Below are 13,436 nucleotides of genomic sequence, written 5' to 3' on the forward strand. Positions count from 1 at the left end.
GGTGCCTCCTCAATGTCTGGGAGCCGAATGACTACAACACGGCGCAGACTCGTTGGGCTACACTGGGCAACATGGTTGCTAAGAGGGATATAGCGCAGAAATGGGGCGCTAACATGGCCCCCCTGGTGGTGCAATGGAAGGCCAATATGGATTGGTGTATGCTACGAGAGAAGACGGTGTACGTTGCCAGGGGGAGGCCTCAGACATGGAATAAGGTGTGGGGGGCATGGAATGCTTACAAGGGTGACCTGTGCCTACCTCCGGAGCCTATTCTCCGTGATGAACACCTGTCGCCGTAGCCGACGACACCAGCTATATTACTCATGCTGTAATTCTCCTGCTCCTTCCTCTCCCCCCTTCTTACATCCTACTCACGTTCTTCTCTAAATTTTTACCTGGCCTCTGACGCCTCCTACTGACTCATACGCATTTCTTTCTCCCATTGCCTCTCTTTTGCGCCCTTTGGCGCCTCTGTATTGGTTCTTGTTCCTATATAAAATAAAAAAACAACCTGCATTGTCCTGATATGAATCGTTTTGCACTTTACTTCTCCTGATACCATGCTGCCTTGCCTCCGGGATGTTAGGCTGAATAGCTGTGTGCTTTAATACAATAAAGGTTTTAAAAAAAAAAAAAAAAAAAAAAGAGTGGAAGCAGCTGAGTTGCAAACCTTTCGACCCCAGGAGTCTTGAGCTTTGCTGGTGGGACTGAAGAGGAACCAGCGACAGCATGTGTCTTCCTCGCCGCTGCCACAATTACAGAGTCTGCTGGAGGGTCAGATTTTACTAACACCGGGTCAGAAGATGCCGGTTTGTACTTCTTCTGAATGCGGGCTGGTACCGCTCTGATCACCGCTGAGGTTAGGAAAACCTCTTTGACAGGATCCATAATCCCCGGGACTAGAGGCAGCAGAGGCCGGGAGATGGCTTTCTTGTGTAAAGTCTCAAAAATGACTGTCGTTACTTGAGGGACAGACATCTCAATGTTCAGTTTCAGTGCTCCTCTTTGCAGTACATCCAGATACGTGCCAATGTCATCCACTGGGGAGGACCTGGACGTAGGACTGTCTGTCAACGTAGGGGAGTAGTCCCTCTTGGACGATCTGGTAGAAGAGGTAGAGGAAGTAGACTGAGTACGTCGACGTCTACGGTGAGCACTGTGTCTCCGCTCCCGCGACCTTTTAGAACGCTCCTCCCGTCTAGGAGAGTGAGACCTGATCCGATCTTCTGACCGAGGTTCCCTTCTAGGAGATCGGGATCTTCTGGGAGATCTGGCTGGTGATCTCACGGGTGATTTGCGCCTAGGAGAGCGAGACCTGATCCGATCTGCTGTCCGAGGTTCTGTTCTAGGAGATCGGGATCTTCTGCGCGATTTGGCTGGTGGTCTCACAGCTGATTTGCGCCTGGGAGGGCTACGCTTGTCCATCTCCTCCAACAGATCCTGAAGCGGAGACCTGTGGTGTGGGCTGGCATATAACTGCATACGCTTGGTAGCCCCAGAATCTTGCCAATGGTCCAAAGATTTGTACCATCTAGGTGACAACCTGATTTGCTCGACCGAAGGATCTGGCCGATGCTCAGGAGATCTGTGCACAGGACTTCTGGACCTTGAAGGTTCAGTTGAGGAGCCAGAGTACCGTGAAGATGAATGACGGGAAGCAGACTCCGTCACCATGATCGCATCTGAATGCCTCGACGTCGAGCGTTCTTCTCTCGCCGAACGCCTTCGAGGAGTCGGCGGGTCAAACAATCTCGACCTCGAATGTCCATGAGAGGGTCTGTAGTCTCTCGACGTCGAGCGGCGATGAGCAGCCGTCGACGGAGTCCTCTGTCTCGAAGTCGAACGGCGATGACCGGCCGTCGATGGAGCTCTCTGCCTCGACCTCGAACGGCGATACCACCCGTCGACGGAGCTCTTTCTCTCGACGTCGAACGACGATGTCCCGTCGTCGACGGAGGCTTCTCTCTCGACGTCGAACGACGATATCCAGTCGCCGACGGAGCTCCCTGCCTGTCGACGGAGCTCCCTGCCTCGACGTCGAACGGCGATGGTCGGCTGTCAACGGAGTTCTCTGTCTCGACGTCGAGTGCCTGTGCGACGACGGCAGAGGGGTATAGGGCAGCCTCGACGCCGAGCGCCGACGAGGCACTGATGGAGACTGCGTCCTTGACGCCGATCGACGAGCTACTGTCGACGGCGGAGGGGTCTTGGTCCTCGACGCCGAACGCCGCTTCTTGGACGGCGGCGGAGGGGTCACACTTCTTGACGCCGGTCGTCGCCTGGTTGACGACGGCGGAGTGACCTCCCTCGACGCCGGTCGTCGCCTGATTGACGACGGCGGAGGGGTAATGGATCTCGATGCCGACCGTCGCCCGGTTGACGGCGGCGGAGTCGCCTTCCTCGACGCCGATCGTCGCCGGGTTGACGCCGGCGGAGGGGATTTCGACGATGGAGCTGGATCTTTCGACGTCGTCGACGTACCTGGTCTCTTCGACGGCGAGCCCGCCGTCGACGGTAGTTTTGAAGAGGAAAACTCCACCGGTGGTTCTTTTCTCAGCGCCGAGCCCGACGCTGAAGTTGAAGGGTATGAAGACTTCTTTTTTGAAGATGTATGAACCTTCTTGGAGCCCTTCTTCACCGGTGATCTTCCTCTTGAAGCCCTGTGAGCCAGGCCATAAATGAGAATCCTCTCCCTGACTTTGAGAGTTCTTCCTGACAGGTGCTCACAATGAGGACAAGTGCCTGGATCATGATCTTCAGGCAGACACAGGATGCAGACGTCGTGGGTGTCTGATTTTGCCTTCTTGTTGCCACAAGGACATTTGTCAAAGAGTGAAGGCATTCTCAGAAGAAAATGTTCACTAAACTGACTGAAAAAAGCACTATCTTACTTGACTAGATGTTAAATGTCAAAGTAAGAGTAAAAGTTGTCAAAAGTGAAGTATTTTTCTGTCAAAAACCAGAAAAATTGTGGAGCTGTGTAACCAGGGTCCTTCTCTGAAGGAGCCGGAAAGAACAACTGACCTAACTGTCACCCCTAGGGCATGATGGGATACAGGGGGTCATGAGTGCCTTAAAGGCACGGTGTCAGTTTATTGTTATTCAGCTGCAGGTTAGCTTTTCAGTCTTTTTAGACTGTGTGTTTGCAATGCAGCCGGGAAGCTTCCTATGCTTCCAGTGGCTTATGAGAATTTCTACTGCTTTCTGAGCATTAAAACAGTTTCTAAACAATCTTTGGTGTTGTTTCTCATGCTTATTATTCATGTATGGTGGAAATTCTTCACAGCATATTTCAGCTCTGATGTTACTTGGCTGCTATTATATATATATATATATATATATATATATATATATATGTTTATCCTGTTGGCAACACGTGACATATGGTCACTATGTTTTCATTTAAATAATGATAGAAACAAACGTAAGTTTACACTGACGAAGGCGGCAACGCCGAAACGCGTTTGTAAACTGATTTTGCTGAAAGGTTCTGTGAATAAATACCTGGCGAACCTACGCTACATTGGCTTAGAGTGCTCTTATTCTGAATTAATCCCGAGGATTGGGGGATTTTTGCGTTGTTTGAGATATATATATATATATATATATATATATATATATGGGACACATATAATATAGTGTTTCTGGGGTCCCGCGCATGTGGGCACCTATAATATAGTGTTTCCGGGGTACCGCGCATGGGCGGGAATATTCTAATGCTTATGACTATTGATGAGGAGCCCCTGAAAGAGAACTGTGTAATCAATGCTTTTAAAGACAATTTAAAAGACAAGTAAGCAGGTAAGCAGCTTGTAAAGCGCACAAATGCCTGGAGGTGCCTTGACGCTAGCGTCCAAGAGAGCCAACAAAAACAGAGACCTATTAGGAAAAAAGTGTGAAAAGCCAGGGTTTTTAGCATTTTCCTGAATTGTAGCAAATTTGACTGGGATCTTCATTGAAGGGACACGGAGTTCCGTAGTTTACAGACAGAATCGGAGAAACTCCTACCACCCCATCAGGCTTTATTAATTCTGGGGCTGGCCACCAACTGGCTGAGCTGGACTGAAGATTGTGGCTGGGCACATGCCAGCTTAAGATCTTTTGGAAATATTCAGGGCAGGCCTTATAAAGAGCTTTATGGACCAGTCCGAGCGCTTGGAATTTAATCCTCTCACAGATTGGTAGTCAGTGGAGGCTAAAGATTATTTGGGAGACCAGACAAAATTTAGGAATTTTCACAAGCAGCCTGGCTGCTGCATTTTGAAGGGATTTACGTTTTTGCGGCAGGTACTGCTGGATACTAATGTACAGAGCGTTGCAGTAATCAATCCTTGAGATGACACTTGCCATGATGACCATTTTTGCAAGCCAGGGGCACTGAAGCGAAAGATCTTTTCCAGAGTTCTAAGCAGAAAGAAATAGGAAGAGGCAACCTTGTTGATTTGATCAGAGAAGCAGAGTTTTCTATCAAATGAGACTCGTAAATTATTGCCTCTGGCACTGGTGGAGGGAGTGGACCTACGTTGGGCGTGTTCCAAAGGGCGGTATTCTTTCCAAATAGTAGCACCTCCGTCTTGTATGAGTTTAATTTAAGACAGTTTTTTCTACATCTAAATCACTATTTGCGCCAAGCAGGTGTTAAAACTGTTTGGCCATCAACTGAACATTGGATGAGACTGACACTACTATTTGCACATAGTCAGCATAAGAAATAACAAAAAGCCTCAAAACGGGATCAGGTTGGCTGGGGTGGGGACATAGGACTTTGGGCAGATCCTTGGGGTACACAACACAGGAGAGAGAAGGGTTCTTAGATAAGTCTCTGACAGCGACCAACTGCTCTCTGTCAGACAGAAAGGAACGAAGGAGGGAAGGTGGTGAGTCTTTAATGTCAATGCTCTCAAGTAGGTTGATAAGTAATGAATGGTTAGCTTTATCAAACTTGTCAAACAAAATCGGGAAGAATCAGCGCAGTCTTCCCTCCCTTATTGACTATCATTCTCATTTTCTCAGTGGCAGCCACGAACGAAGATGGTTATCATTCAGAAAATAGTCATTGCCTTCTCCAGGATATTGGAAGGAAATGGGCCGGTAGCTCTTCACATCCTGGGGGTCAAGAGAGGGTTTTTGTAGCCAATGAAGTACCAAAGCTTTTTTCCATGCTGACTGAAAGTATCCTGAAACCACTATTTGATTCAGCAGTTCAGGAAGATTGACTGACACTGTTAAAAACCACATGTAAAACAAGGTGCGGGCAGGGGTCGGGTGACGCATCAGATTTGGTGGTTTCAATTAGTTTGGCTACTGCCTCCTCAGAGAGGGGGTAAAGCTAGTACGAACATTAGGAGCAGCACATATATTAGCTTCCAAAACTTTTAACGATGTAGGCGTTAGGGTTGAACATCCATAGAGGTAACATTATGATTAGGGGTTAAATCCTGAATACTAACGTTTACCTTAGACTGAAAGAAATCAGCTAGTTTGTTGCATAGGGATTGATCAGGACTGTTGGCATTATTGTTACTGTTATATAAGATTTTTACAGTTTTAAACGGCTTCTTAGTGGAGTATTTCACCCTATTGATTTTGTCTGTAAACTATTTCGATTTTTCTGAAATGATTAGGAATATAAAAAAATTAATGATAGATTTACATTAGATTTTTTCTTCAGTACAGTAGTCTTTTCTCCACTATGTTCAGGACGTCTACATTTCTGTTTGAGTTTTTTTGGGCCCGTTGAGTACCAAGGGGCAGACTGTTTCTTTTCATGGTTAGTTACCGTTTTTCCAGGGGCCAGTAGGGTGACTGTGGAGTCAATCCAGTTAGTGAAATTAGAGGTGGCTGAGTCTACATTACTTCCTAATATAGGACTTGAACTCTAAACAATGTGGAGTTCCCGTTTGTCAATTTTCTGCCAAGGGCAGAACTTGAAAGAAAGATAAGTTTTGCGACCAAGGGACTTATTAAATGGGACTTTAAGCTTGAGAAAAATGGCTTTATTGTCTGTCCAAGTTAGTGGTAGAACTTTTTCAAAAACAAAATCAGAGTTATTGGTGAATACTCCGTCTAATGTGTGGTTGGCCTGACGAGTTGGTAGGTTTACTATCTGAGTGAGTTCAAAACCATGGAGTCCATTGACTAGGTGTTCCTTGTCACTGTTTTCGAATAGCTCTAACTGAAAATTTAAATCACCCTGAATAGTAAAATTGGGGAGCTCAGTGCAGGATTCAGTCAACACCAGTAGAGTTTGGATGAATTTTTCTTTAGGTCCATGCAGGCGATAGACGAGGATGCCATTAAAGGAGTTAGAGTTGTTAAGTTTCAAATTGAACAGAAAAGCTTCACAATCAAGCTGGACGACAAGCTGAAAGGTGGCATTAAAATGGTTGAGATAAACAACTGCGATCCCACCGACGCGTTTTGCTTGTCAATCTATTGTGGCAATATTAAAGATATCGGAAAAGGCAACTTTTATGTCAGGGTCCAACGAAGCATCAACCCAAGTCTCTGTTACAAAGGTAATATCAAGAGCCTGGTAGTCGATGAAATCAGAGAATTCATATTTATTCTTGATAAAAGATCATGAGTTCAAAAGTAGGCATTGAATGAGTGAGGTGAACACCTCGACTCCAGGATGAAGGAAGGAGGAAGCGGAGATGTATTCCATCCTAGTACAGGGATAAGGATAAGATTAAAAATATAATGCCGGTAGGACAGAAAAAATGGCCGGGAGTGGAGTTAAAATTATGAATGTCACAACACTTATGCCCACCTATGTTGCAGGGTTTCAGAGAGCTTCCCTCGAGAACACCACAATGGGGAAACGGCCAGGGGTCCTGGCGCAGAGCGCAGACCGGCCAAGGACGGGTGCAGGTTATTGTTATTTTTGATTTGTAGAGCGCTTATTATCGAAAGGGCTTCAAGAAGGACAGCGTCAGATCCAGGCGAGTAAAAGACAGTTATGCCTAAGCTTCTGTGAAAAGAATGGTTTTCAGTTTTTTTTCTGAAAGGAAGAAGGCAGCTTTCCGTAGAGTTGACTCGGCAGCCTGTTCCAGAGAGTGGGTAGAAGGATGGAGAAGGCTCGTCCTCCTTTGGTGACATAGTTGAAGTGTGGAAAATTTAAGAGGCCCTCCATGGAGGACCTTAGCGAGCAGCCTGGGATGTATTTCTCAAGTCGTTGTTTGATATACATGGTTGCCTGACCGTGAAGAGTCTTGTGAACAATGCAGGAGCCCTTAAATTTGGCCCTCTGTTTTATGGGCAGCCAGTGGAGGCGTTGCAGAAGGGGTGATGCCCGCGTGTGCCTAGGAAGTTTAAAAATAAGTCTGGCGGCGTCATTCATGACTATCTGGAGAGTGCCCACTAGGGAGTCCGGTAGTCCCATGTAGAGCGAATTGGCATAGTCGAGGCGAGCCAAGAGCATTCAAGTCACAGCTGTTCTCATGGTAGAAAAGGAGAGGATAGGGGAGAGTCTCCTTAATAGTCTGAGTAGTACCATGCAGATTCCAAACACATTGAAAACTTGATAGGCCAATGTAAGTTTGGTGCCTACTTTGATTCCTAGACTTTAAACCACTGGAACTGAGGCTGGAGCATCACCCAGCTCCCGAGGCCAGTAGAGGGAGTTCCAAGGGTTGTGAACATCAGTCATGACCAGGAACTCGGTTTTGTCTGGGTTAATTTTGAGTGAATTAGCGGTCATCCAGTTTACAGTGAAACGTAGAACATCTTTCCCCCGGAAGTGTGCTTCAGGGGTGTACTCCATTTGCAGAATGGTTTGTGTATCGTCTGCATAATTGAAATCTTGGCTCTCCATAGCTGCGAGGGCGTTAACTAGAGGTCTGAGATATATGTTAAATAGGAGGGGTGATAGAGCCGAACCCTGTGGGACTCCACAGAGAATAGGCCCTCTCTCTGAGACCCAGTCGCCCATCTGAATTCTTTGGGTGCGGTTTGTCAGGAATGAGGTGATCCATTGTATAATAGATCCCCCAATTCCAATTATTTTTAATCTTTCCAGAAGTAGGGCATGGTTGACCGTATCGAACGCTGCTGACAGGTAAAGGAGGACTAGGACGCAAGGATTTTGTTGTCAGCAGTCATCCTGACATCATCAAGCACTGATAGCATCACCAATTCTGTGCTATAGTGTGCTTGGAAACCAGCCTGCCTGTCCCCCAGCAGGTAGTGATCCTCCATGAACCTGGATAGATTTTGCAGGACATGTTGCTCTAAGATTTTTGCAAGAAAAGGGAGTTGGGAAATGGGTCTGTAGTTTTTCATATTGGATGTATCTGCGCCTGCCTTTTCGACAAGGGGATAATTCTGGCTTTCTTTAAAGTAACTTGGAACCTTCCCAGTCTCCAGGGAAAGGTTCAACAGGGCAAGGATTTCTTCCTCAATTTCTGGGAGAGCTAGATTAAAGATCATAGGGGGGGAGGGGTCGGCAGGTGAGCCAGATTTGAATTTTGTGGCAATGCATCGGAGGGTGTTGATGTCAAAGGTTTGAAAGGAAGAGAGCATTTCTCCTCTCTTTCCCTGGGAGACCTCCTCTGCAGTGGGTGGTTGCTTAAATGGGGGATTGTCAATCTCAATCAGAATGTCCCGGATTTTAGTGGAGAAATATGATAAGAATTGATTGCATTGTTCTTGGTTAGATGGTGTCGTCAGTGACTCTTTTTGGCCTAGTTCTTTCAGGATTTTAAAAGTTTCTTTTTGTTTATTGGTTGCTACTAGGATCCTGTTTTCATAGTAAACCGCCTTCCTACAGAGGAGCGCCTTTTTGTAGATGGCGATTTTAGCTCTGTACTCCACGAGGGCCTGAGGCTCATAGATTTTGTGCCACTGTCGTTCATGGTGTTGAAGCGCACGTTTCAAGGCCCTGAGCTCTTCCGTAAACCAAAGAGCGCCTTTGCCTTTAGTGCCAGTTTTTCTTTTTCTTTTCAGGGCTATTTTATTTATGGCAGAAAGAAGCCGGCCGCAAATGGCTTCGGTCCACCCATCAATGTCCGCTGTCACCGTCTTCTTGAGAGAGCTGATTACTAGTGGCGGGCCCTCGATTTTTGACCAATTACGAACTTATTTCCAGTCCTGGGTCGAGCATTGCGCTTACTGAGAAGGAAGTACAAGGTTGACCCAATAGTGGTCAGACCACGCACAGGGGGTGATGTCCCTTAGTGTCATAAGAGGAATCGTGGACTAGACCAGGTCCAGGGTGCGTCCAGAAAGTTGTGTAGGAGAGAAAAAATGGGCTGGAGTGGAGTTAAAATTATGTAAGTCACAATACTTATGCCCACCCATGTTGCAGGGTTTCAGGAGAGCTTCCCTCAAGTACACCACAATGGGGAAACGGCCAGGGGTCCTGGCGCAGACCGTAGTCCGGCCACGGACGGGTGCAGACGGCCTTGCCTTTTGCATGCCTTCAGCGTAGACCCATTACACAGTCCTTTAAAAGGGCCAGCATCAAGGGCCGTGGCCAAGTTTCCAAAGCGCAATGAAACGCTTCGGATGTTTTAAAACTGATGGGTAATGGAATGGGAAAAACTGGGGTCCAGAAACCCCTTCGCACCACAAAGGCTCCCCTACGAGGTGGGAATACTGATAAACTATAAGTAACTAAAGTAAATGTGAGAAACACAAAAGAATAACATCTTTAAAACAAGGTGACTAAGTAAGCCTTTCCTTTCAGACCGGCGTGTGTAAATTTGAGCCAGGCACCTTTCAATATGGCCACTGTGAGTCTAACAAGGAAAACAAATCTCCGTAAATGAGAGCTGCACTCAGGACAACACCCACGTTTGTGAATTCCCAACCATGATAGGCGTATACACTTGCCAACTGGTACAAAACCGTATACACCTTTATTAATTGCAGGGATTGCTTAATTTAGAGTTAAGTGGTACGACAAAACTGCAACTTTTTTTTTCACAACATCCTTATGACGGATAGTTTCTTCTAGTGGTGCAAAAGGGATAAACAGACCAACAATAGAATTACCTTATAAAGCACCAGATTATTTCAATGACACCAGATGTGCCACACTCCTGCCCTACCACTTCAGCACACTATTTGCAAAAAAATGAATTTGCCAGTATAAATGCAAAATACACACTCTAACTGCAGTGCATTTTGAGCATCAGCAAGTTCGTTTTTTGAATTAAAGAAAAAATGCAAGGTGTTCAATAAATGGATTAACAATTAAACACCTTTTTAAAAAAAATCTTTCAATAAATAATGATTTACAATCCAGTAGATACCCTTTCCAAATCTTCTCTCCTTGTTAATTATTCAATTAGTTGCATGTTTACCTATCTGTATTCCACAATACAAGGGAACAGCATTAAATGGGATTTTTTCTTCCTTAACGCATCATTTCAACAATCCGATTTTTTTTTCATTTTGCCTTGCCTGCATCCGTTCCAATTTATCCTTTCATGTCCAACAAAGCAATCTTTTTTATGAGACTTCAACACATCATTACAAAGACACATTGTTAAGTGACAGAATGTAAAGGTGTCCTATGATCAGAAGTATACATATTTTACATTAAAGTACACATTACACAAACAAAGACATTGTCTATGAAAAGCTCCAAGAAAATAAAACAGACATGCTTTACCTATGTAAAGCTCAGCAAGAAGCATTTCTTTATTGTAATAGCTTACCTTTTAGTTACTCTAAAAATACTTCTATATTAGTTTGCTTGAACTCCAAAGATATGTTAAATGTAGGCATTCTCCACTTTGTTCTAAAACGAAAATAAGGCGTTAGGATTTGATATGCACCTTAACCACACTATCTTTCTTTGCAACAATATATCTGATTAAACGACTGATTTAAGAGGCACATTCTGATAACGTTTTAATTTAAGGTATGTCATTGCTTCACAAATATTAAATAAAATTCTGCACGTTTATATATTTCATATAGGTGTGGTCCTTTTATAGTAATCCAATAAAAACCTCAATAAAGTCTGAGTATTAAAGAAAATAGGAGTACCCGCTAATCGCAGTTAGAAACCAATTTAAGTAAGCCGTCATTAGCAAGCAGCATGCGGGGGAGTACTGTAATTGGTGGACATTTCCAATGTTTAAGAATAAATGAATCCTATTTCGTGCCTGACTTGGTCCACACTCAGCATTACATGAAGTAATTTGCTAAAAAAATTCATGCTCTTATTTTAGTCTATGATTTTGTCTACCTCCACTTAAGTATCTATGAATGATCAATATGCAATCCTCAAAAAGTCTTCTCAGGAGGTTTGTGTCTTACACCTGCTTTTAGAAAACAGAAATCTTATTTTTAATTTTGCAGTATTATATAATATATAACTTGTCCAAAGGGCATCAGAGTGCTTTACAAGTAAATAAGACGAATCTGATAACAATCAATATAAAAATAACGAATCAGCAACAAAGATGGCCCATAAGTCCAGCAATTTGAATCAGGGGAGAAAGGTCAGGTATACTATTTTGCTAGATTGTATTAGTGAAAAGGGGATGAGATAGAATGATCATAGCTTCATCATACATGTCTCTAAAACAAGAGGATTCGGAGTTCAATGCGTGTTTTTATAAAACATTCTTGTCTGAATATTGGAGGTTCCAGTAGGAGTGCTTTAGAATTTTTAGATCCCCATCAAGCGCGTGAGATTTTCAGTAGGAGGGCACAGCATTGTGGGGGGTCTTTGTGGGTGATGCATGCAATCTTAAATAGGGGGCTCTTGCTTCAATTTTAGGGTGCAAAGAACAGGAGTAATGTGATAAATGCTTTTGTGACTTGTCAGCAAGCGGCCAGCTGCATGAAGCACTGCTCTCAGGCGTGTCAGATGTACCCGAGGGAAACCAGAGAGGAGGGAGATCCATAGTCCAACTGGACAGTACCAGTTCCTAGAATAATTTTCAGGTCCGGCTGAGGGATAAATTGCTTGACGGCAAACAGCAATTTAAGTTGGTGGTAGACCTCTTGGAATTGGATGATTTGCTTCTGAAGGTTATGGCGAATGTCAAAAATACATCAAGGATTTAGCATTCTACAAATGATCTGTTTGCAGTTCAAAGGAGAAAAGAAATCAAGCCTCTCTTGCAGGAATATTTTATTTTGGTGTAATTACAAAGAATTAGGTTTTTGTTGGGCTGAGTTTTAGGTGGTGGTTGACCACCCACTTTTGAATCCTGCTGAAGATTTTCGAAAGTAGAAGGATGTCATTTGGGCAAGAAATCTTCAAGTAGATCTGGGAATTATCAGCATATTGGGGATAAAGAACTCCAGAGTTACTCAGAGTGGTTTAAGATATATAGATTATACAGGGTGGGCATAGAATCCTGCCCAATTGAACCCCTTGATTTAGGTTAGCCTTTCTAGAAACAAAGCTTACTATTTTAACTATTTGTGACCAGTTAGACAACTGGGAATCAAATCAGTTTAGGATTGCACCATCAATAACCATTTGTTTCTTCAGGGTGCTAATCAGAGAATGGTAGCGGACTGTATTAAAGGCAGCCAAGAAGTCCAAAAGCACAAGTAGGAAGGAAAGAATCATCTACAATTTGTAAAAGCCACTTTAGTGCTATGCACTTGTCTGAAACTAGACTCGAGGACATTGAGAAGGTTATCAGCCCGAACATGAAGGGATACCTGTGAGGCTACCCAGCTTTCTAACACCGTCCAGAAGGGACATTTTGATATGGGGTGAAAGTTGTTGAGGTCATTGGTGTCAGCTGTGGACTTCTTTAGGTCAGGGGGAGATCCAGACAGTTTTTTTTGGTATATTCTTATTGAGAAGTACATGTCAATATATAAATAATACGTGAAAAAAGAGAATTAAACAATACATCAAATTAATAAATTACTATGAAATGGTAACTTCTCGGATTTCTAAACACACAAATCATAATACAGATATCAAAAGATACAATAGCCGAGATACTCATAAAACCTGGAAAGGAAAAAATAGGAAAGGTGGACAAGGAGATGATGTAGATAGTATAGAATATGTATTAAACCGAGAATGTCTTTTCAGTGTGTGGCTTTTTGCAGTCTGAAATAGGTAATTGTTTTGTAGAAAAGATTAACAGTTTTGTTGTATTTTTTCTCACCGCAGTGTAGATTTAAGGTGCCAAGAAAGACAAGTCTCATGCTGCAAAAATAAAAAAATAAAATGAACACGATTTCCTTAACAAATGATCTGCTTTCACCTGGAGGGTCGTAAATGACATTCATTCTGAGATTAGAAGTCTTTGGAGAGATTCTAAGAGAGGGACAATGAAAACTGAGAAAGCGCTCAGTAGGAAGTCATTTGAAGGTTGACATGTCCCTATGAATTACTGCTACTCCTCAACACCATGTCTGACTTCTCGGTCGCAAAGGAGGATGGTGTACACTGTGGGAGAAGAATGTCTAGGACATTGCTTGAAGCGGCACTGAGACAAGTCTTG

At 44.0% G+C, this 13,436-nt stretch overlaps 1 long non-coding RNA gene across 1 annotated transcript in view; it reads right to left on the reverse strand.

The window, feature by feature from the left end:
- Positions 1-8,255: 8,255 nt before the first annotated feature.
- Positions 8,256-13,436, reverse strand: part of LOC147662827 (uncharacterized) — a 107,672-nt gene continuing 102,491 nt past the window's right edge. Inside the window, exon 3 of the long non-coding RNA XR_015305481.1 lies at positions 8,256-10,747. This is a non-coding gene — a long non-coding RNA (uncharacterized LOC147662827). The remainder of the gene's footprint in view (positions 10,748-13,436) is intronic.

This window comes from Lissotriton vulgaris, unplaced genomic scaffold, assembly GCF_964263255.1.
Source record: "Lissotriton vulgaris unplaced genomic scaffold, aLisVul1.2 SCAFFOLD_2684, whole genome shotgun sequence".
NCBI classification, from domain to species: domain Eukaryota; kingdom Metazoa; phylum Chordata; class Amphibia; order Caudata; family Salamandridae; genus Lissotriton; species Lissotriton vulgaris.